We start from the raw sequence: 25868 nt of genomic DNA, 5'->3' as shown, positions 1-25868 counted from the left end.
TAAATCTAGAGTCAGAAAGACTTTGCCTTATATTCCTCCTCCCCCATTTACAAATTGAATAGTCATGAACATGTCATTTAATCTTTCTGAGGTTCCATCACCTCATTTGTGAAATCAGGATAACAATGTAGTAATGCAGTAAGGTAGCAGTGTAATAATCTTATAAGGTTGTTGAGGGGTTCCAATACAAAAGGATTTACAAATGTTAAAGAAAGATATGTCATCGTCACATATGTCTGCAAGTAGATACAGAGTATAATATGTAGGGAAAAGGATTGGGTTTGAGATTTCATTGGCTGAAGGAACTTCTAGGTGAGAGAACTTCTTCTACCAATGTAGGTTTGCACTCTGCTTATTGTTCACACTGAAGATTAAGACAAATTAACATTCATGCAAATGGGAGAGGTACTTTACTTAGAAATCTAGAACATCCAAAGTAGAGCATGCAGGTATTCCTGATTTTTGAAATTAAAAAATCAAAACATTAGATGAACTAGATTCCGGGATATAAGCAGATTCAATTGCATGAACATAACTTCTTTATATCACATACAATATATTCTGAATTTCATAGTTTATGGTTTTATAAACACATATATGTACATGGATGTGTGAGAAAAGCAAAATACTTGTATGAATGGATTTGGTGTTGTTAGGTCATTTTCAGTTGTGTCATTTTCAGTTCATGATCCCAACTGGGCTTTTCTTGGCAAAGATATTAGAGTAGTTTTCCATTTCTTCAGCTCATTTTACAAATGAAGAAACTGAGGCAGGGTTAAGTGATTTCCCAGGGCCATATAGCTAGTCTGAGGCCAGATTTGAGCTCAGAAAGATGAGTCTTATCACTCCATCTCTGGCACTCTAGCCACTAAAATACAAATTCTTGTAATGCTCATTTATTTGCATCTGTGTGTGTGTGTGTGTGTGTGTGTCTGTGTGTGTGTGTGTGTGTGTTTCAGGAGGTTATATTTTGTGGATTTTCTGGGATGCCACTCTGCACATGCAATCAAAATTTGTTTTGGTGGGGAGCCATCCCTCAGCTTGTCCACTATCTACACAGAGAACATCTAACTTTCTAGTCTTTCCCACTTGAGTTTAACACTTCAATGGCTTAAAACTTCACTAAGGTTTTTGCAATAAAACACACATACACACATAGAGAGGCACAATGTTCTCCATACATATAACAACTTGGCAGCTTTTGAAATGACATTATCTAACAAGAGATATAAATTTCTTTTCTATTACCCTTTCTGAGAAAGCAAAGATGAAGAATTTGTACTTGGGCATCTATGCAAATTCCTGGGTCATAGAGCTATGAATTCCATATTTCCCCTAGACAAAATCTGAAGAACTAAATTCTAAAAAAATGACCGTGGGTTAAAAAATACATCTCTGATAACTTGTTGGCATGCGTACTCCCTCCACAAAGTCACATTGAAGATCTATATATATCACATTGAACATCTATAGTGCATACTTCCACTATACAATGAAATATTGGTGGAGGGCCTTGTGGGGTGGTCGCATAAATATAAAATATAAAGTCTGTAATATGCTGTTAGTTTACCCATTTAACCCATCTGCCCAAAGACTGGCAAGCAAATAGTTTCAATGCAAGTACTAAGTTTCTCCAGCCCCGCTAGTTCAAGCAGAGCTAGGAAGTTGTTTCTGATTTTCACTTAGAACCCCAGAACAAGTGCTTTCTTATAATACTTGCATTGTGGGTGTACTCTTGTTAGCAACCTCACCCTTCACCTCAAATGATATGTGTAGTGAAATCAATAATACTCTGCATGAAGTAGGTGTTATTACTGTCAGTCCCTGCTTTTCTTTTTTTTTAGAAGAACCCCCCAACCCGCAACAAATTAATATTATTTCACATGCATAAATCAGATCTGATGGGTCAGAAGGCAACAAACCTCAACTTTCCCTGCTGTTATTTCCATGTCTTTTGGAGACAGACCTATTGAAAGCTGGGGTTTCTTTAGGATAGGTTGAAATCAAAATTTATTATATGACAATTAGGCATGCAGTGAGATGACATTGTGTTCCAAGCTAACTTTATAAGAACTTTTTCCCTTCTTAATTTTCAAATTTATAATCACTGCCAATTAGTTACAACTCTCCTGAAAAAAATTAAAGTGTCAATTTTCTACACATTCCAATAGTATGGCAGATAGATAGCATTTAGCTCTAGACATGCCCCTAGAAGGATGCTGCTCCAGCATTTAAGAGGCATCTGCCTGAAGCACTATAGAAAGGCATCTAGAACAATAGCTTAAAAACAGTATGAATATGTTGAGTGGGTAGAATTTTAGGATTCCAAAGCAGTGGGAAGGTAGAATATACCTATTGGATAGAGGGCTAGAAATATATTTATAGCTCTTAGAGAAAGAGCCTTTTCATGACCAGAGCCATTTGCTCTAAGGGAATCATCATTATCACTATAATGATCACCATGATTAAAAAAAAAGCAATTAGCAGAGTAAGCTGAAAGCAAAATTGTAAATTAGGCAAAGTTTGTATTCAGTGTTCTGTTCTGTGCCCTCTCTGTCTTCTGCCTTGGCATATCTCTTAGTGCCAGACCACTGTGGTCTGTTCTGTCAGAAAGTACTCCATATTACAAACCTTTCCCATCACCACATTCATTACCACCTCTGTCAAAATGAAAACAATCTCTTTTCTAACCCTTTAGAACCCTATATTGTTTTCTGTTTCATGGTAGGATGGAAAGAGCACTGACCTTGGAGTTAGGTGAAACTTGTGTTCAAATATTGTCTCTAATATTTGTAATCCTAAATTGTCCCCATTTTCAAAATCACAGGACTTAAACATAGATCAAAATATAAAGGTGAAAGCAATAATTTTTTGAAATTATGTGGTCCCCATATTTCTTATATCTCGAATCAGAAATTTATTTACAAAACAGAGAGGAAACAATAAAGTAGAATAATGTGAAGGGGAGAGAAAAGTTATCTATCCTATCTATTTTATTCATTTTTAAACCCTAATATCTTTATATATATATATCCTTCTATATTAATTTTATTTGTTACAGGACTAGGCAATGGGGGTTAAGTGACTTGCCCAGGGTCACACAGTTAGGAAGTGTCTTGAGGCCAGATTTGAACCTAGGACCTCCTATCTATCTCTAGGCCTGGCTCTCAATCCACTGAGCCATCCAGCTGCCCCCATCTATCCTATCTTAATTTAGGGAGAGATTGATTAGCTCTCAACCAGGAAGGCTGGTTGTGAGTAATCACATGGCTTCCTCCAAGATAGAAGCTAGACTCTCCAGAAACTAGGAAAGGAGTCAGCCTTTCACTCACACACAAAATAGTTCAGGAGTCAGAGTCCAAGTTGAAACTGAGCTCCCAGCCCACCATCTGAGCTGCAGTCCCCAGCTAAGCTCCCTTGAAGACTTTCTCCAATCAGGAGACTATCTCCACAAGACTTACCCAATCCACAGGATTCATGGCTTTTTATGGTGACTTCTCATCCTTGCCTCTCTTCTAAGGGGCTAATCGCAGTTTCCAAGTTGTCTAGCATAGCCCAGGGGGCAATGTTTATGGGAGCCAGGCCTCACCTGGAGGGGTAAATAGTCATTAAAAGGGTTCACAGATTCCTGGTTGATTGAGTTTCTAAGGGTATAAACTCTGATCATATGATTCAGAAATTTGAGACTGAGTTAAAAGTGAGGAGCTCTCTAAGCAAGTGACTTGTGAGTTCCCTAAGTAATATAGGATTCCCTTTCACAAGTGTAAACTCAGAGAGAACAAAGAATTCCCCTTTACAGAAATGACTGGCCTCACTTCTCTGCTTTGTGTCTCCATTTCTAGAAGCAAGAAAGAGGCACAGTAGATATAGAGAAAGATCTGAGTTAAAATCTAGCCTCATCCACTTACTACTTTTGTGACCCTGGACAAAGTTGCTTAACCCTGTTTGCTTCAGTCTGCCTGCCTTAGTTTCTTCAAATGATAAATAGGGATTGTGATAGTACCTACCTCTCAGGGCTATAATGATATATTTGTATTTATTTGTAAAATATTTAGTACAGGACTTGATATATAGGAAGCACTTAATAAATAGGTCTACCTACAATAGATAGAGTGCTGTGCCTGGAGACAGGAAGACCTGAATTCAAATTTGGGTTCAGACATTAGCTGTGTGACCCTTGGCAAGTCACTTAACATTTCTTACTTCACTTTTTCATCTGTAAAATGAACTGGAGAAGGATATGGCAAACCACTCCAGTATCTGTGCCAAGGACACACCTCACAGAGTTAGAATCAGACACAACACAAATGAATTAACCACTAACATTTTTCAAATAATAGCATTTTTTGTGTGTGTATGTAGAAACTAAGATCTGGAAACAAAGTAGATGTCCATGAATAGGAAATAACTGAAATTATGATACAAAAATGAAATGTGCTATAAGAAATAATGAATATGAAATATTCAGAAAAACATGAGGCACTATATGAATGTATGCAGCCTGAAGTAAGTAGGCTTCAGAAAATAATGTATACAAGGACTACAACAATGTAAATGGAAGGAAGAAGAAGAAAAATCCTAACACTATGTAATTTTAATGACAGCTTGTTCTTGAAACAAAAATTAGAGAAGGCACCTTTCCCTTTTTTAGAGGCGTTCTTTGGGGAAATGGTAACACTAATGCATGGTGAGTGGGGCTGTGAACTAGCCAAACATTCAGAAAAGCAATTTAAAATTATGCTAAGAAAGTAACTAAAATTCCTATACTCTTTGATTTTGTGTTGATCAGTTTTGTGAAACTTTTTTTTCTTTCTTTTTTCTTTTATTTTTTGGTTACAACAGATGGCTCACTGGGAAGGAGGAGGGATATATCCAGAAAATGAGGTGGCATTAAAAACAAAGAATATCAATAATTTTTAAAGAAAGTAAACATTCTTCAGAAAGAATATTAATAAAAAAGAGAAGGAAAGCTGACTTTGATTCCAAAAATATGAAATTATTCCCTTTCAAAAATGATTTTGCCCATCTTCAGTTCAAGCTAAAGAGATAAAAGCCCATCTACATAATAAGCCATACTATATTCTCATATTCTCAGCAAAGCCACAGGCTTAAAAGTGGAATATTTGACTTTCTAATTGGAATATCAACTTATTCTGCTTTTCCTCTTTTAATATGAGTCACATTTTAGTTCTGTAAATACCAGATAGCTATAGAATTAAGACCATATTTGGGAATCCCACATTATTTTAAAATGTCATGATTTATGATTGTTTTTAAATTTGGGAAAATAGAATTTACATTACTTCTTGTGTGTCATGTCCAGAGAGGTTTTCTTTTTGTCAGAATGATTGACTTTGTATGTAAAAGGTTACAAATGAAGAAGTAAATTGGTGAACTGACATTTAAATCTAATTTAAGAGGCATATAATCACAGGTATAAAATTTTGAAATGGAAGTAAATTAGAATTATGAACATGCCATTTTATTTCACTTGGTCTTTGTCCTGGTATTCTAAAAATTAAATCTTTTCCAGTGATGAGAGGCTTCAATCCAGCCTAGGTGCTAATGAAAAAAGAGGCAGGTCTGACAAACCTATGGCCCTGGGTCCTTTGGTTGTTTACAAACACATATGACCATAAAATCCTTGATTCTTCCTTTATAGCATGAGAAGAAGCAGCAAAACATAAGAAAGCAATCAGGAGGGGAAGAAATATCTTTTTCTTTTACTGCTATTGTGTCTCTCCTTAATTGGACCCTCCTTCTCCAAGAGGGCTACTGGCCTGGGGCTCTTACCTCATATATAGGTCTCACTTAGAGACAGCTAGGTTGCCTAGTAGATAGAGTGCTGGACCTGAAACTAGGAAAACTGATTTTCCTGAGTTCAAATCTGATCTCAGGTACTTATTAACTGTGTGACCCTGGGTAAGTCACTTAACCCTGTTTGCCTCAGTTTCTTCATCTGTAAAATGAGTTGGAAAAGGAAATGGTAAATCATTCTAGTATCTCTGCCAAAAAAATCCCAAATGGTGTCATGAAGAGTCAGATATGACTGAACAATAACAAGATGGCTTCCACGTTTTGTTCATGATCAATGTTCTATATGTGTCTCTCCTTCCATATTCACCATGTAGAGTTCAAGAAAATAATTAATAAAAATGAAAAAATTGAATAAGCATTTAACCATGTCTATAGCACTGCAATATACAGTGTGGGGAGGAGCAGAGCCAGAAGAACACTGTACACAGAGACTGATATACTATGGTAAAATTCGAATGCAATGGACGTCTATACTAGCAGCAATGCAATGACACAGGACAGCTCTGAGGGATTTATGGTAAAGATGCTACCCACATTCAGAGGAAGAACTACAGGAGAGGAAACATATAAGAAAAACAAATGCTTGAACGCATGGGCTGAGGAGAACATGATTGGGGATGTGGACTCGAAAATACCACACCAATGCAAATATCAACAATTTGGAAATAGGTCTTGAACAAGGACACATGTTAAAACCAGTGGAAATGGGTGGGGGGAGAGCAGGGGGTGAAGGGGAAAGTAGGAGCTTGAATCATGTAACCATGTTAAAAATGAATATTAATAAATGATTTAAAAAATATACAGTGTGGGGAATACAAAGATTTTTTATAAGATATATCTATAGAAAGGTCCCCATGTAGATTGTAAATGAATTGGGAGGACAGAGCATATCTGTTTAAATAGTCAAAGAACAAAACAAAACTTCAAGACCAGTGAAAAATGACAATACAAAGAATTTTACAAGATGGGACTTTATTAATTCCCAAAGATTCCCTGTATATTTTTCTACATGCTCCATGCCTAGATACTTTATCCATTCTTGCCAACCAGTTAATTTAACTCAGCTTCAAAGTTTCCATACAAACTAATTTAGTTTCCATCCAAAACTATTTCTTTAAGCCCCATGAAGTCAAGGACTGGGTATTATCTAAACCATATTTCTCTCAGGGACTAGAGTAGTAAATGCTTAGTAAATGTTTGTTGAATCAAAAAACTCAGGATTCTTATTTCTTTCCATCACTTCCTAGCATTTTAATGTACATAGGAGAGATGGAAGATCAAATATAAAATATTTTTTTCTGCTTATACCTTATTTCTCCTCTAGTCCATTTGAACACTCTGACAAGGACATCATACTGTATCAAAATATGAACTAGCATGAATAATTCTTAGGGTGTTGTATTATGCTTTTTGAAATAGGTTTCTGATTTTTTGAATCTCTCTAAAAACACATGTGCCTGTTCTGTCCAGTTTTCACCAAGTGTCTTTTAATACATTATATGTTCATTGACCTTAATGTCTGGACTGAATTTCCTTTCACACCCTGTTCAGCTACTATTTTCTTCAAATTATGATTCTCAAAGTCTTTCAGCTCCTTTCTTCCTTTCTGCCTCAAAATTACAACCCGTGGGCTCTGCCATGAGGCCTTTGCTAATGATTCTTTGGAGGGGAATTCATCTCTGCTGTGATGTGATACAGAGTACAATTTTGTACTAGATAAATACACTAATATAATGCTGGCTTTTTCCCTCAGAATCCCCCACAGTGTTATCCCTTAACTGCAAATAGCCATCCAAATCTGCAAGTTGCTGTTGTGGATGTGTGGATTCCTGTGTCGTATAGTATGCTTGCATGTATACACATCTATATATTTACATATGTATCTATTCTGTTATTTGAAAAAGAGCTGAGTGGGTCACCATGTCACAAAATAAATGACACTGCCGCCATTAACACTAAGGCATTTCTTAACATATGTCCCAGAGCTCAGTATGATAGTTTCTACAACTTCTAGCTAACAGTAGGAATCTTTATGCTACATCTTTAGTTGCTAAAAGATATATTTCCATTAATAATTTCTTTAGGACTGAAAAGAAAGAATCAAAATAAGCCTGAGTCTTCTAAAAGATATTATCCTTGTAAATGAACCCAAGGTTGAAAAATCTAGAAGCCTACACATTACAGAAGCTACATGGCTAGAAATGAAGCAAAATTCATTTCTATCTTCATTTGTTTTTCTCTCTACATTACTGAGATTGCTATGGATAAACTATGAAACAGCAGCTAGGTGGCACAGTTGACAGAGCACCAGACTTGGATTCAAGAAGACTCAGCTTCCTGAGTTCAAATCTGGCTTCAGACACTTACTAGCAGTGTATGTAGCAAGTCACTTCACCCTGTTAGCCTTATTTTCCTCATCTGTAAAATGGGTTAGGGAAAATAATAGAAAACAACTTCAATATCTCCTCCAAGAAAACCTCAAACAGGGTCAAGAAGAATCAGGTACAATTGAACAACAATACCAAAGAGCTTTGGTTTTGGTCAGCAATTTTAAAATTCAGCTGGTTCATGCTTTTACTATTGTCTTGCAACAAAATAATCAACGAGCATTTATTAGGCATCTGCTATGTACTATATACTCTGCTAAATACTTAGGGGGACAAAGAGAAAAGGGAAGCAATCCAACTATCAGGGAACTTATATTCTTTTTTTTTAATTTGAAATTTTTATTTAATTAATTAATTTAGAACATTGTTCCATGGTTATAGGATTCATCCTCCTTCCAACCCCCTCCCATAGCCAACGCACAATTCCACTGGGTTTTACATGTGTCATTGATCAAGATCTATTTCCACATTATTGACATTTGCACTAAGGTGCTCATTTTGAATCCATATCCCTAATTATATCCCCATCATCCCATGTGATCAGGCAGTTGGTTTTTTCTGTGTTTCTACTCCCATGGTTCTTCCTCTGAACGTGGAGAGCATTCTTTCTCATAAGTTCCTCATACTTGTCCTGGATCATTGCATTGTTAGTAGTACAGAAGTCCATTACATTGATTGTACCACAGTGTATCAGTCTCTGTGTACAATGTTCTCCTAGTTCTGCTCCTTTCACTCTGCATCAATTCCTGGAGGTCTTTCCAGTTCACATAGAATTCCTCTAGTTCTTTATTCCTTTGAGCACAATAGTATTCCATCACCAACAGATACCACAATTTTTTCAACCATTCTCCATACCCTCATTTTCTAGTTTTTTGCCACCACAAAGAGTGTGGTTATAAATATTTTTGTACAAGTCTTTTTCTTTATGATCTCTTTGGGGTATAAACCCAGCAGTGGTATGGCTGGATCAAATGGCAGGCAATCTTTTAGCACTCTTTGGGCATAGTGAACTTATATTCTAACCTGAAAATCTGTACTAAAAAGTAAATACAGAATATAAACAAAAGGTTAGTTGCATGCATGTATGTATACTCATTAAATTCAATGCTCAAGATTGGTAATTATTATGTAAGAGTGAACTCAAAGCCTTTTTAAACTTTGCAAGCTACCTTTAGGTGTTTCAATGAAGAGAGCACAGGACTTGGGTGGGGATGACATGACTTAGATAATTCATGCCATATTACCCTGTTTGTTGTTCAGTAGTTTCAGTTGTGTCCAATTCTTCATGAACCCAATTCAAAGTTTTCTTGGCAAAGATACTGGGGTGGTTTACCAGTTTTCCCTCCAGCTTATTTTACAGATGAGGAAAAATGAGACAAACAGAATTAAGTGACTTGCCCAGTGTCTTGCAGCTAATAGATGTCTAATGCAAGATTTGAACTCAGGTCTTCCCTGGCTAGCCTTTGCACCCTATCCTCTGAGCCACCTACCCACCTCACCTATAAAATGGGGACAATTGTAGCACCTAACAGAGAGAGTTCTTGGAAAAGAAAATGATTAAACATATTTAAAGAACTTTGCAAATCTCAACCAATATAAGTGTTAATTGTTGTTGTTTACCTGAAAGGTCAATAATATGCCTATACATGTGTCATACAAACACACATACATGTAAATATACATATATACACATATATATTATGCTGGTGAACCATGGGGACATGAATCAATCATGTTAATGAAATACCATAGCTTTGGCACACACCTGGGCTGGTTGAGAATAGTGGGGAGAAGATAAGCATCTGGAAATCTATAAACAACAATTTTGGAAATTGTGCAGAACTAGAAGACCACAAAGCCTGAAATCATATGGAGAGAACATTTGTTAAGACTAGAGAGTCAGCAGAATGATCCTGGGACACTAGAGCAAATGGAGAAAAAGTTCATATAATCTCCTATTTGGTTGAAAAAGGAAAAGTTCTCTGACTGTAATTTGTATAGAGAATCAAATATCGAAACTCAGAGAATAAAACTTGAGAAAATAGATGAGATCAGATTAAAGCAAAGATATACTATACCTCTCAGATCTGTTTCACATAAATTTCATTGAGTTAGAACAGAAGAAGCTGGATTCTAATTATTTTCTAACAAGAACAAATTGGTCTTATAGTAATCCTTCATTCTTCTCAGTGTTTTGTGAGTCAGGCTTAGAAATAGGAAGATCTGAATCCAAAATCTGACTTTAGATACTTCCTAGTTTTGTGACCCTGGGCAAGTCATTAGGCAATATCACCCCATTTTCTAGCCCTTACCACTCTTCTGCCTTGGAACCAATACACAGGATTGGTTCTAAGATGGAAGGTAAGGATTGTTTTTAAAAAGAGTAATCCCCCACATTCTAAGAGTGATCAGATTTAGGGAAACAGGTTTAAATAGCTCTAAAACATCTTTTCAAGAAGAGGATACATAAGCAAGGCATAAAACTACCACTGGTATTTCAGACTCTAAAGCAAAGTTTATCCACAATGGAAAAGGAGACAATCATTCCATTTGGAGAAAGAAAGGGTCAGGGGAACCATAAGTCATTATATTATTATGCAAGGGCATTATTAACAAGTAGAAGATAAAAAGGACAAAGTTACATTCTACAATAACATGGACAAGAAAACCCCAAATGTGTTGGGTGCTTCTAATGGCAGATAGAATCTTGATTCAGCAAAAATTGGGGCTGATAAAACCAAGTCTGAAACAAGAAAGGGTTAGAAATCAAAGTTATCATAGGCCCTGAAGATGCTGAGCCTAAATTAACTAACAATTATTTATGAATCCATTCTACCTGGGTTCATAGAATTTCATGCTAAAGTGACAAGTCTGAAAATATAGTATGTAAAAGAGCTAGGATTACGTGTTCCTTGATTATATGTTCTGTGTGAGTTCTAGAATTAAATGTAATAAAGATATTTCACTCATTCATTCAATGAACATTCTTTATTTTATTGAATCAGATTAGGATCAAATGATGGAACCAAATGATTAAATCAAAAATACTTACTATGTGCCAGACACTGTGCTAAGTGCTGGAAGCCCAAAAAGAGTTTAAGTGGGTCTGCCTAAAATGTTCTCCATTGTCCTCCCCACCTATCCCAAGCTTCCCCTTCTTGAAAACTCACTTCAAGCCCTTACCTCCTCCTCCATGAAGCCTTCTCTAATCACTTTACCCTATAATGAACTGTCTCTTGTAGATCCTGTCTTGTTCTATATCTCAGACTGTATGATCCTTTATGATGTATGATTCCTTTAGCACTCATTCACATTTCCTTTTTATAGTTTTATGCTTTTATTTAAAATTCCAGTTATTTATGATTTAAATGTCTATTGTACTAGTGTCAGTAGCAAGACTTTATGTATATGAGAAGCATTTAACAAATATTTATCCAAAAAGACTATTTTCTGTATAAATGCATTTAATGTTTAGATAAAAATTTTCAGAAAAAAAAAGCCCCTGAAAAACCTCTGAAATAAATCCTTGAAACTGCATGGACCATTACCCAGCTTTATACCTACAAAGCATTTATTTCTTAATTAACACATTGTAGAGAAGCAAATGTTTAACTAGTTTACTTAATCTTTTTCAATGTTTGTACAGTTCTCTTTATGTTTGACTTTTTTATTTATTTTTCCAAGTAATTGTTGTCTGTCTGAAATAGTCTATACACAGCAGAGAAACTGAAATCTAGCTCAACTGTAAGAAGAATGAGGCCACTTGGGCATTAAATCAGGTTGTCAAAATTTAGAGGTTATAGACAACTTGCATACTTCTTCAATAGGTAGAGACAACAAAGTTTATCTCCCAGTTAATGATAAAAAATTATTTAAAATAGGAAACTACCAGATGGTCAGCCATACCACCCCAGGGTAGCTCCTAACTGGACTATTCCTACCCCCTATCTTCTTCCTAGAACTAGCCTTACTTTCTGGTACCAAGAAACAGTAGCCTTATGGAAACCAGATGTATGTATCTTGCAGAATCTCTCTGGATCCCATCTATAGTCACACTATGAGGCTTTGTGTCTAGAGATTTGAATTCTTTCCCCAAATCTTTTTCCTGCTCAAGCTGAATTTAGCTAAAAAAGCCGTCTGGGGAGGGAAGTTGCTTTCAACTCCTTGGTGACTATATCATGCAATTCTTGTCATTCTTGCCTGGACTGTTGGAATTCTCCTTATATTTCTGCAAATCATCAATGAAAGTACATACATATACATATACACACATATATACAGAGACCTATTCAGTAGAAGTAGAAGCTTTGACTATATATGTGTATACTGTATATGTAAGCTATATGCATATACATATACACATATGTATATATATATATACTATATATATGCATTAGTTTGGAATGCAAAAATACTATATTTTAATCCCAGATTTCATATTTACTAGCTATTTAGCTATTGAACCCCAAAATATCACTTACTTCTTTGAGTCCTAATTTGCTCATCCATAAAATGAAGGAATATCTCCAAAGTGAAAGGGTGAATATTTTAGAGGGAGATTTACTCTGTAAAATGTCTATGTGGCTCTATAAAGGTGAGCTGTCATTACCTGTATTACTTAGGGCAAGCAACATCTCCCTTACTCCAATGCATTTTGGTGTTGCTAGAGATGACTACTCCTTTAAACTTTGGTTGGAAAGGGAAAGTAGAAGATAACTGGATAAGTGCATCTGGGAGATTGCCACTGAGGCAACTTTAGCAAGGCAGTTCCCCTTCCAGAGCCTCAGTTTTTTTCTTCATGGATTGAAAGGAGTCAGATGATCTCAAAGGTTTTCATCAACTTGAAATCTATGATTCTGTGAGCTCTTGACCTCAGTTTTCGATGATTTCTAAGGTTTCTTCTAGTTCTCTGTTACAATTCTATGATTCTCTCTGTGCAGTAATCCATGTTGGTGATGACTATGAGTAAAGCCAATATATGGATCATATTTAAGTTTTATTTATCTCCTTGCATAGATATATCTTGGAACATAAACTCTTCAAAATTAAAGATTCCAACCATTTACCTTTCTGTAAACAACAAAGGTAAGACTTAAGTGCTTTGAGAGGAGGCAAAGGATGACTTCTCTGAAACTCCTGCAGCTTAGTATTCATAGTAGTCAACAGTATTTCTTCTAGCTACCATAAAGAGAGTAGAGTGATTGGCTCCTTACTGCACAAAGGAAGAGGCTGAAACAAGAATGTCTCTGGAAATCCACTTCAGTACCATGGTCACTTCCACCACACCCACTGCCTACCTGGTGACTCCAAAGAAAGAAGCTCTAAGTTTCTAGCAGTTATAAAAATCCATCTCCTTGTGGGGAAAGGGTTGTTTTGTGTCATACCTTAAAAGGTTCACTGAGAAGAATAAGGTTAAATATAACTATAACTAAGCTGAAGAGCAGTTTGGCAATTCATATGCAGAAATAGCTCAAAATCAACAAAAGAATAATCTCACCTCTGACGCTTATATAACACTTCTGACAAAGACAGCCCCTGACAATGTAAGTTAGCACGAGATGTTAGAAGCTGATGCAGGAAGTTTTAAGCTCTAACAATGTGGCTCAAGAAAGATGAGCTTGATATAGACTCCAGACACATTCAGTAACAGGAAAGAAAGACTGCTGGGATCAATGGCACTTTTGTCTGCTCCTACCAAATGTGCAATTTCTTTCTTTTGAATGTAATGAAATGACACTTAAATGAGAGGCAAATGACAAAGGTGTGGTTTATCAGCCTGCACATGGGTGATAGAATCCTTGATCTATCAAGGCCAACTAAACCTCATTCCTATTATCCTTTCAAAAATGTTGTGTTGTGATATTAGTCATATGGCATTTAAAAAATAAACGACTTATAAGGTGATAAAATTAAAAGCTGGAAGGACCTTAGGTATCATTAGACTTTAGTCCTTTGCTTTACAGATTAGGAAACTGAGACCCAATGAGGTGACTTACCTATTATCATAGAAGTAAAAGCCTCTATTGTAATTTACATACCACTCAAATTTTAAAATCACATTATTACTATAAAACATACCATATCTGGATAGGAAGATAACAAATAGTTTCCCCAATTAAATTCTGTTAATTTAAGAACTATTCCCAGCACATATCCCCCAAGCTGTATCCTGCATTGGATGCTACTTTGGAGAAGAGATGACTGGGAGCTTGAGAACAGGGAAAGGACACAATAACCTTCTTCAAGTATTGAAAAGACTGGTATAAGGAAGAGGGATTAGAAATGTTCTGTGTGGCTCCAGAAGATAATATTAGTTCCTTTAAGAGTGGACACCATTTCTTTTTGCTCTTTGTTTCCTAATATGTCACGAAGTGTCCTGTATACAGTAGGAACTTAATAAATGCTTGTTGAATGAATGAATCAATATAAACTAAGAAGAATTAGTGGAAATTGCAGAGTGGAAGGTTTTGGTAAAGGTCACTTTTTTCCCCTAACATTTATACAAAACTGAACTGTGCTCCCATGAGCGATAGTACGTTTCTCATCACAGTAAGCTATGCAAGCAGATATTCTTCCTGAGAGCAATCTGAGTTTTACTTTGGTGGTTAATTCAATCAGTCAAAAAACATTGTTATACACCTACTATGTGCTTAGCATTAAGCGGGAGATACAAATACATAGAAAACAAAGCACCTGCTCTCAAAAGAGTTTATATTCTAATTGGAAAAGATAACACATAAAATGAAACTGAAAAGTGAGGGGGGAATAAAGGAGAGAGAGAGAGAGAGAGAGAGAGAGAGAGAGAGAGAGAGAGAGAGAGAGAGAGACAAAGAGAGAGAGAGAGAGAGAGAGAGAGAGAGAGAGAGAGAGAGAGAAGGAAGAAGGATAAGAATGTAAAAAACAAAAACAAATCTCAAAAGCTTTTGGAAAAATGTGGAGAAATTGTACTGAGTTCTTCCTGGGAGCCCTGCCCTACATTCAGAAGGTACAATCAGAGGTACAGAGGGCATGGATGAGATATAAGTACCAGGCAGATTCAATCTTATGAGACAATGAGATTTCCTAATGAGTTTTCCTGGGGAAGAATGATATAACGGAGTGTAACAAAGGAGTCCAAATCATTCATCCATCCTATCTTTTGAATTTTTTTCTTCTAGAGTCACCTTCCTCTTTTGTACTTTCTCATCAATTGTAGGGTGATTTTATGGACATGCCTTTAACTGAGCCCCATACGACCAAAACAGGCTCCAAACCAATAGAGATTACCTTGGAACACCTTTTTCATGACCTAGAGCTTCTCAGAAATGAGACTGGAATTTCACCAGAAGGGAAAAACTAATGAAGGTCCTGTGATGATACTGGAGGAGCTGTGGGAAGATTTGGCACCCTGATTCATGGCTGGCAAAGTTGTCAAGCAGTCTGACTTTTTGGAAATCAATATACTTTGATGAAATAAAAGTCACTTTACTCATCAGCAAAATGTTTATGCCAAATGACCAAAGTATTTTGTGACTGGGTTTATAGCCCCAAAAGATTAATGGCAGTCCTTTTTGTAATATGAAAACAAATTGAAAACAAATTGAGTGTTTATCAGTTGGGGATGGTTAAGCAAATTGGCATATGAATGCAATGGAAAATTATTGTGCCATAAGGAATGAAAAAATATTAAGATTTCAGAGAAATGTTGCATGACTTGTAGAAAGTACTGAGAGAAGAAAACAAAAATCAAAAAACAGCATGTGTGACTACAAATTATGCAAATTGAGTCAATACCAAGAGCCAACAGAACTCAGTTCAATGGTACCAAATTATGATATTTAGACTGACATCCTTTCTTATTCTGAAAAGAGAATTGGCCAGAAAGTCAAAGGAACAAAGTTCATTGTAACCTTTGATGTTTACCACATGTGTTTTTGGGTCACACATATGATCTTGGGCAAGTCGTTTACCCACAAGTCTCAGTTTCTCAGCATATAGACAGATTGGATTAGATGATTTCTGAGATCTCTTTCAGATCTAGATCCTTTCTGTTCAAAACTGTTAGATTACAGAAGTGAAGCAATACATACAATCAGTTATAATCACTCTATTAGGCAGTTTTGTTTAACTGTTTTTGGCAAATAAACTTGGTAGGAGGTTTGTTTGGCTGATTGTTGGCAAGTGCCTGCTGTGTCAAGACAAAATATATCAATTTAAAAAGAATGTCATGAGATTTTCAGTCCAATTAAAAACTCTACTGTCAAAAAAGTGTTGGGACACATAGCAATCTTGCCATTAATTTCCATAGCAGAACCAATGAATAAAAAGAACAAAACTTCCAGTGAAAAGTCCAAAAATGTTGCTTCCAATGGAGCCCTATGTGGAGATCTCTTTATCATCTCTGATAATCTGATGACAGCTTAGTTGATAAGGAAATAAGGACAGGACAAGGGAAATGTCTTTTACTTCATGCTTCCAGCTCTGGCTCCAGGAGCATGGAATTTATTATATATATTTCAAGACTCATTTCACACAAAAGAACCCCCCCCAAAAAACTTTGCAGATGCGCAGAAGTTACAAATTATGTCACATCAAAACACAAAATATTGGCTTCAGAATAGACCAAGGCCAAGGCTGAATTTTGACTAGGTTCTTATCAGAAAGCCAAGTTGGGGAGTATCTTGGCCTTAGCTATAACAAGCAGCAGCATTCCTTGCTGTGTTAACAGTGTTAACCCTTTAAATTCAAGTTTGATAGGAACTTAAAGCTTTTCAGTAAGGCCATAATACTTTTCAAGAAGAAATCACAAGAATCACAAAAGGGATCAAAAGAGGAATCTCAGATTTTTATCTATTCTCTTATTGGCTTCCCACAGTCCTATAGTGGGAAGAGGTGAATGTACGGCATTAAAGCTATTAGACTTAAAGTCAAGAAACCTGAAGTAAAATAGTTAAAAAGAGAATAAAGAAATGGATTCATTTTAGATGAACTTTTAAAATATAGAGTTTTTTTAAAAAATATAATCTTTAAAATAATTTTCTTTTTAAAAGAAAAGTTCTTATTTCTAATACTTACCAGTTTCCAGCTACTACAACTCTAAGTAGTTCTCAACCTCAGTTTCTTCTTCTGTAAAATAAAAGAGGTGATAATCCTTGTACTACCTTCTTCTCAGGACTACTGAGAGGAGAATATTTTGTAACCTTTTAGGCACTACGAAAATGGGGATTTTATTACTCACTTTCCAAAGTGACAGTACTATCTTAGAGTTGTATTACTTATGCTTTAGAGGAATTACTCATGTTTACAGTGTCTCTGGGTATATTGGATTTATTAGGTCATCAGAAGGATTTTCTTCTTTAAAAGCTTTTGCAGATACTGAAAGGACTTCTAAATGTGGACATAGATCTTTTAATCCATAATAGTTTCTTTATGTTTCTAGGAAACAGTTGGACAGTACTCAGGAAAAACCACTTCTAAGTTTCCCTTTTATGATATGGAAATCCACTGCAACCAAAAGCAATATGTTGAACCATTGTAGTTAAATTATACTTGGTGTTATCCTTGGTAGCTATTTACCTGATTGGTAAGAAACAACAATATAGGCACTTATTCCTTTTATTTAAAAATAGTGAATAGGAGGTCTGAATTTCACTCAAAAGATCTAGCAAAAGACCTTGTATAACATACATCTAGATTTTTCCGGTTTCAACCTGTATATTCAACATGTTAAAAATATAAGATTTATTGGATTGTTTATTTACTTTGGATGTGTGTGTGTTTTGGTCTAAAAAGGAAAGGGACACAGGTATTAGGAAACTGCACATTTTTTTCATATTCTCTTTAGTGTGGACTCTATCTACAGATGAAAAAATAGTGACAAAGAAGTCCCTTGTTATTCTCATTTTATATTTATAGCATACTATTAACATGTAAAGTAGAAGAGCTATTTAGTCTATGTTGAAAAATAGTATTGTATTTTTTAAAAAGAAACATTCCACTTATTTGGACAATGTGAGATATCATGTGATACCACAGAGCTGAGAGTTAAAAGACTTCATTTTAAAAGAACTGGGCAAAGCATCAAACACCTTGGAGCCTCCCATTTTCTCATCTGCAAAATGAAGATCATAAAACTAGCTGTATCTATCTCTGGATAACTGTGAGGGAATTCCTTTATAAACTGAAAAGCTAGCATATTCTCTCTCTCTCTCTCTCTCTCTCTCTCTCTCTCTCTCTCTCTCTCTCTCTCTCTGTCTCTCTCTTCCTCCCTTTTTCCTTTTCCTTGTCCTCCTTCCCTCTCCTCTTCTCCTGCTTCCTTCCTTCATTCTTTTCTTATTTCCTTCCTTTCTTCCTTCCTTCTTTCCATCCTCCCTTCCTTCCCTCCTTCCTTCTTTCGCTCCTTCCTTTCTTCCTTCCTTCCTTTATTCCTTTTTTCTCTCTTTCCACTCCCCTTACCCTATCAGCTTTGTGTCCTATCAGGACTATTATTCTAGAGAGGCAAGGAAAGGGTAATTTGTCTTAGCCTTCATTCATCTGTGTAGATGACTATCAACACGTGGCACCTGCCTAAGCAAGCCTAAGCCTGGATTTGAAGTTGCCTCTTTTGTGCTGGCTTTTTTATTATCTTTAGTGAATGAGAATATAGCCCAGAGACAATCTTATGACATAATCTTAGGAGTTCAAGATTTCGGTACATCTTGAGTTCTTTTGGTTAGAGATGACAGGTGTCCAGAAGGTTATTGGGAGATCGTGCTTGGTGAGTCTCCACACTTGACCTTAGCCAAAAGGCCAACAAGCAATGGTGGTGAGTCTCCAACAGTTACTCAAGCATTTTTGGAGAAGAGTACCACTACAAATAGTCTGGGCCCAAGCCTGGCCCATTTTTCTAGAAGAAATGAAATAAGAATTATTTGGGTGATGAATAGATAACATTAAATATGGACTCCCTATTTGGTAGCCCTACATACTGCTTAATGTTCTATTCTGTTTTATCAACCTCCCAAGAAATAGTAACAATAGTTATCAGTTGTTTTTCTTAAGTCTTTCTGTTATTATGTGTTATGAGGCTGTGTGTCATTTAAAATTTCTTTTGTATATAGGAAATAATTTGTTTATAGGTAATAATAAAACAAATAAAAATATTTGTCCCATATGTGATTTACATTATACTTTTAATACTTTATTAACTTCTACCTTTGAAGTTCTTTTTTAAACATTTTTTATTTTTCCTTTTTTCTTTTTAATTTTTTTCCATGGTTACATGATTCTTGTTGTTTCCCTCCTTTCCTCCCGCATTCCTCCTGGAATTGGCAAGCAATTCCACTGAGTAATACATATATTATCACCCAAATCCTATTTCCATAATATTCATTTTTGTAATAGAGCTATCTCTTAAAATCAAAACCCCAAATCATACACCCATATAAATAAGTGATGAATCAATATGTTTTCTTCTAGATTTCTTCTGCCACAGTTCTTTCTTCAGATGGAGATAGCATTCTTTCTCATAAATCCCTCAGTCTTATCTAATCCCTGTGTTTGGAGAGACCTAAATAGAGACAGCTAGGTGACTCAGAAGATACAGCACTTGGCCTAGAGCCTGGAAGACTAGAATTCAAATCCAGCCTCAGACACTTACTAAATGTGTGACCCTGGACAAATGTCTTTTCCTCTGTTTGCATAAATCCACTGAAGAAAAAATAGTACTCCAGTATCTTTGCCAGCAAAACCAAATGGACAGTATTGGTGTGCTAAAGCCCATGGGATCACAGAGTCAAACACAACTAAATAACAGCAACATATTAACTACATCCCAAGTTTTAATAATTTGTTCCTGGAGTGCAGGGGTAGAAGTTTAAAAGTATGCAAAAAGATTCTAGTTCCTTTCCCGTTAGAGTCTAGGCTCTCCTGATGATTGAACTCAATTTGACTACTTGTATGAGTCTAAAACAAAAGTGCTCCTTAATAGATGAGGGAGCTAGAGTAATGCTTCAGCTCTGTGGTCTCTGCAGTTGTTCTTAATGTTTTATATATATATATATATATATTTATATACGGTATGTCCTTCAATTGGGGAATGGCTGAACAAACTGTGGTATATGCGGGTGATGGAATACTATTGTGCTAAAAGGAATAATAAACTGGAGGAATTCCATGTGAACTGGAAAGACTTCCAGGAATTGATGCAGAGTGAAAGGAGCAGAACCAGGAGAACATTGTACACAGAGACTGATATACTATGGTAAAATCAAATTTAATGGACTTCTGTACCAGCAACAATGCAATGACCCAGGACAGCTCTGAGGGATTTATGGTAAAGATGCTACCCACATTCAGAGGAAGAAACAGCAGGAGAGGAAACACAGAAGAAAAACAACTGCTTGAATACATGGGTTGATGCGGACATGATTGGGGATGTGGACTCGAAACGACCACACAAATGCAACTAACAACCATATAGAAATAGGCCCTGAACAAGGACACACATTACAACCAGTGGAAATGTGCGTCGGCCATGGGTGGGGGGAGAGCAGGGGGGTGAAGGGGAAAGTAGGGGCATGAAGCATGTAACCATGTTAAAAATGAATATTAATAAATGTTTAAAAATCTTATTAACACAAAAAAATAAAGTTTTACTGATAAAAAAAAGAAAAGAATCTCCTTGAGAGCAGAGACTGGCTTTGCCTTTCTATGTATTCCCAGCATTTACCATAATGCTTGGCATATTGTTGTTTAGTTATTTCATTTCATGACCCCATTTGGGATTTTCTTGACAATGATAATAGAGCAATTCACCATTTTCTTCTCCAAATCATTTTACAGATGACAAAATTGAGGCAAACAAGGCTAAATGACTTACCCAGGATCACACAACTATTAGTCTGTGTGTGTGAGTGTCAAAGGCCAAATTTGAACTTGGGAAGAAGAGCAATCTTCCTGTCTCCAGGCTGGTGCTCTATTCACAGAGCAACCTAGCTGCCCTACCAGGTAGAAAGTAAGCATAGTAAATGCTGAAGTTAAATCTCACCTCTCACATTCATTCCGTGTTTGAATTTGGGCAAATCATTTCCACTTTGGCATCAGTTAAATAAAATAAAATGAAAAATAAAATAAATAAGAGGATTTGCCTCAATAATCTGAAATGTCCATTCCTATTTTAAGTTTTCTATCAAAAGGGCTCATTTCAATTCATCAGTAGTGATCAGGTGTCAAGTTAGAAGAGAATGCCTTTCAACATTTCCTGAACCTTTTGGTGATTCCCTTTTCAATTCTTCCTTTTGCCTCCTGGCTATGCTGGTGAATTTTCTATAAGTGTATCTGCTTTCTTCTTCATTCCTTTGACAGTCTCTTGGTGTTTTTCCTTGTTGATGTTATGATGATGTCTGTTTTCAGTTGATCAGTTATTTTCCTCAGCCTCCTGATAGGTAGGAGTACTGGAAACAGGGGGAAAGAAGAGAGTTATTCTAGTTGTCCATCTTTTTTTCTTGACATAGACTATTTTCTAGACAATTAATGCCTGTTTGGTTTATTTTAGGATTTTTCCCCCTTTTAATTATATACATGAATTCTGTAATTGAACAGGATAGGTAAAGTCATAAGTACATTTTTGGTACTTCATTTCTATCAGTCCTCTTTCCTTTTCTTTATTCTTTCCCATCTCACTTCCTACAATTGCCCCAGTTTTATACTTTGGTATAAAGCCTCTATGACAACATGATATTTCTGAAAATATCAAGATATAAGGTTTTTCTACCCTTAGGGTTTTTTTTATTACTTAGGAAATATATCAATGCCCTAATTAGAAGTTTAAAAACAGAATTATTAGGAGAACTTTTTGATATGTTTCTATGCAGGACATAAATAAATTATATTTCCTTAAGGCATTTATTAGTATGCTGATAAAAATTTCAGGGTACAGTCCTGGCAGTCACAATCATGAAATACATGAGACCAATTATGCTTTTATATTCTCATGGTATCTCAGATTTAATTTAAATGACTCATAGTCACAGATGTAGAAAACAGTACATTGGTACAATAAAGTACTTTTTTAAAAGAAAAAAAAAACTATTAGAAATGTCAGATTTTGATTCATAAAAAAAGTTCTAAAAGGTATTTTCCAAAAACTATTTCAAATATGGCTAATATAGTTTTTCATTTCTTTTCTTTTGTTCTTGTTCATGATTTTTTTCCTTCTGTTTAGGGTTATAGACTCCTAGAATATTCCAGAAAAATAAGTTGCTCCAATAGTTTTGTTTCTATTTTTTGCCTTTATTCAGAGATGTTATATTTTCTTAACTTTATACAAGAATAATTTTCAACATATGTTTTCTGAAATTATAAAATCCAAATTGCCTCCTTCCTTCTCTTCCCTCCCCGTTCTCAGAGATGGCAAACAATGTGATCTGTGTTATATGTGAATTATCATGCAAAACATTCTCTCATATTGGTCATTGTTGTGAGAAAATACACATATAAAACCAAAACCCCCAAATAAAACCATAAATAAGTTAATGGGGAAAATAGTATGGCTTTTATCTGAAACCAACTCCAACAGTTCTTTTTCTGGATAGCTTTCTTGATCATTCAGAATTGTCCTGGATCATTGTATTGCTGAGGGTAGCTGTCTTTCACAGTTGATAATCATATACAATATTGCTGCTACTCTGTACAATTTTTTCCCAGTTCTGCTTATTTCACTCTGCATCAGTTTATGTAAGTCTTTCCTGCTCTTTCTGAAATCCTGCTCATTATTTCTTATAGCACAATAAAAGTATTTCATCAGCAATAGATGCCAAAATTTGTTCTGCTATTCCCCAATTGATGGACATCCCCTCAATTTCTATTTCTCTGCCACCACAAAAAAGAGATGCTATAAATATTTTTGTATAAGTAGGTCATTTCTCACATTTTATTATTTCTTTGGTGTACGGAACAAGTAGTGATATTTCCCTCCAGAAATGATTGGATCAATTCACAATTCTACCAAAAATGCATTAGTGTCCTAATTTTGTCACATTCCCTACAACATGTACTGCTTTCCTTTACTGTTATATTGGTCAATCTGATAGGTGTGAGATGATACCTCAGAGTTGTTTTAATTTGCATTTCTCTAAACAAGAGCGATTTAGAACATTTTTATATGGTTATTAATAGCTTTGATTTTTTATCTGAAAACTGCTTGGTCATGTGCTTTGATTATTTGTCAATTGGGGAATGACTTGTATTCTCATAAATGACTTAGTTCTCTATAAATTTGAAAAATTAGCCTTTATCAGAGAAATTTGCTATAAAATTTTTTCCTACTTTGTTCTTTCCCAGAATAATCTTGGTTAAATTGGTTTTGTTTGTACAAAAAATTTTTAATTTAATATAAGTAAAATTGCTCATTTTACATTTCATAATTCTATCTCTTGTTTGGTCATAAATTCTTCCCTTCTCTATGTATCTGTCAAGTAAACTATCCTATGTTCCCCTAATTTATTTATAGCCTCATTCTTTAAATCTAAATCATATATCCATTTTGACCCTATCTTGGTATAGAGTATGAGCCATACTGTTTTTCAGTTTTCCCCGGAGTTTTTGCCAAATATTAAGTTTACATTCCAAAAACTGAGGTCTTTGGGTTGATCCAAAACTAGGTCTCTAAGGTCATTTGCTCCTGTCTAGTGTGTGTGTGTAATCTATTCCACTGTTTTGATGATTACTGCTTTATAGTACATTTTGAGATTTGTTACTGCTAGGCCATCTTCCTTGACTTTTTTTTTAATTCATTCCCTTGATATTCTTGATCTTTTATTTTTCCAAATTAATTTTGTTATTATTTTTCTTATTTTATTCCAATGTATTTATTTTGCAAATGGGTAAGCTAAGATAAATTCAGGTGACCATAAACTAAAGACCTAATTAGAAGCAAAGCTGGAACTATGCACTTAATCCATTATTTTTTTTCTTCATCTCTATGTAAGAATGAGGATGGCTGGATGCCAAAATTCCAGTGTAGGCTAACTTGGCTGCATATTTTCATTTTTCCAGTCCATTTAATGACTAACTTTCAGGAGATTCATCCTGACCTCTTTTAGGGACTGATGGTATTGGTTAATGCTTACCTACAGAACTAGGCGAATATGTGTATAATTTTCCATTTCATTGTAGCTAATTACTAAAATCAATACTCCACTTCTTTGAATAGCTGATATAATGCATAACTGAGCCTCTAAAATGTGACTTTGTTTATATCAATTTGGAATTTCATAAGAAGAAACATGCATTATTCTGATTTGCTGTTCTATTCAAATACATACTTAGATTCAAGTATTCATCAGTTAAATATTTTTCTAGTGCCTACTCTGTGCCATTTATCATGTTTGGAGCTAGGAATACAAATACAAAAATGATACAGCTACTATCCTCAAGAAACTTACATTCTACTGAGAAAAAATAACATTATGTGAACAAAGTAAATAGAAACAGTTTGGGAACTGGGAAAAGGAAAAAACTTGTACAGCCAGAAAGGCCTCTTAAAGGAGCTCGTAATTTGGATGAACCTAGAATGGGTAGTTCCTAGTGGAAAAGGTGAGGAAAAAGAACATTCTAGGAATAAGGGATAATCTTTGCAAAGTCACGTAATGTAGCTGAAATTCCATGTATAAGGAACAACAATTATGTCAGTGTGAATCAGTGTAAGGAGGTTGTAATTTAGGAGTAACTTAGAAAAATAAATTAGAGCCACATTTTTAAAGGGTTTCATATATTTTAAGATAAAAGCAATAGTTAGCCACAGAAAGATATGGATCAGGGGAATGAAGCTGTCAGACCTATGCATTTGGGATATAGATATAGATTTTGTGTCTACAATGGATTGGGGAGGAGAGAAACTGATTGTATGGAGATTAGTGAAAGAATTGTGGAAATTGTTAACCAAACTGATGTTATCTTGTAAAATCGACTCCATTTTGAGACCTAAGTTTCATTTTCCTTTAAATTTACCTGTTTGCTAGTTGTGGGAATTGAGCAACTTCTTGTTTTACATCCAGAAAAGTTTATCTGCTCACTGGCCCCCCTCTCCCACTCTCAGAACTCATTCATTCACCTCTTAACTTGGAAATCCCCTAATCTTTCTTCCAATTGGAAATCAGATTTCCTAATCTTGTGTTCTGGTTTATATCCTATTACTTGTTTTCTTTTAATACATTAAAATCTGTTTCTCCCTGTATTTGGAGTCCAGTGCCAAGCTGAGAAGGTTTGCTCCTGAATTGTTATGCAATTGGTATGCATTCCTTAATAAACTCATGCTTGGAAGCTCAAAACTTTTGTTTCCTCAGTTATTTCAGATTTCACCCATCACATCAGTTAGAAGGCTACTATAACACTCAAAGTAAGAGGTAATAAGAGCTTGAATTGGGATTTTTGTTAAGTGATATGAAGAAAGGCTCAAGGTATGTAGAAGAATCAAGAAAACTTATAAACTGTTGGGATACAATGGGACAATAAAAGTCAAGAATAAGGATGACCCCTAAGTTGCAGACTTAAATGATTGGAAGAATAGTGGTATCCTTGACAGAAATAGAAAAGTAAAGGGATGGATGGATTTAGGGGAATAGATAATGTTTCCTTATTACCTTTGAGTTTGACCTATCCAGGGGACACCCAGATAAAACTATCCTGCAGGAAATAAGAGACAGA

This window comes from Gracilinanus agilis, chromosome 3 (assembly GCF_016433145.1).
Source record: "Gracilinanus agilis isolate LMUSP501 chromosome 3, AgileGrace, whole genome shotgun sequence".
Classification (NCBI taxonomy): Eukaryota; Metazoa; Chordata; class Mammalia; order Didelphimorphia; family Didelphidae; genus Gracilinanus; species Gracilinanus agilis.
The sequence above is the reverse complement of the archived record's forward strand: the minus strand, read 5'-3'. Positions refer to the sequence as shown.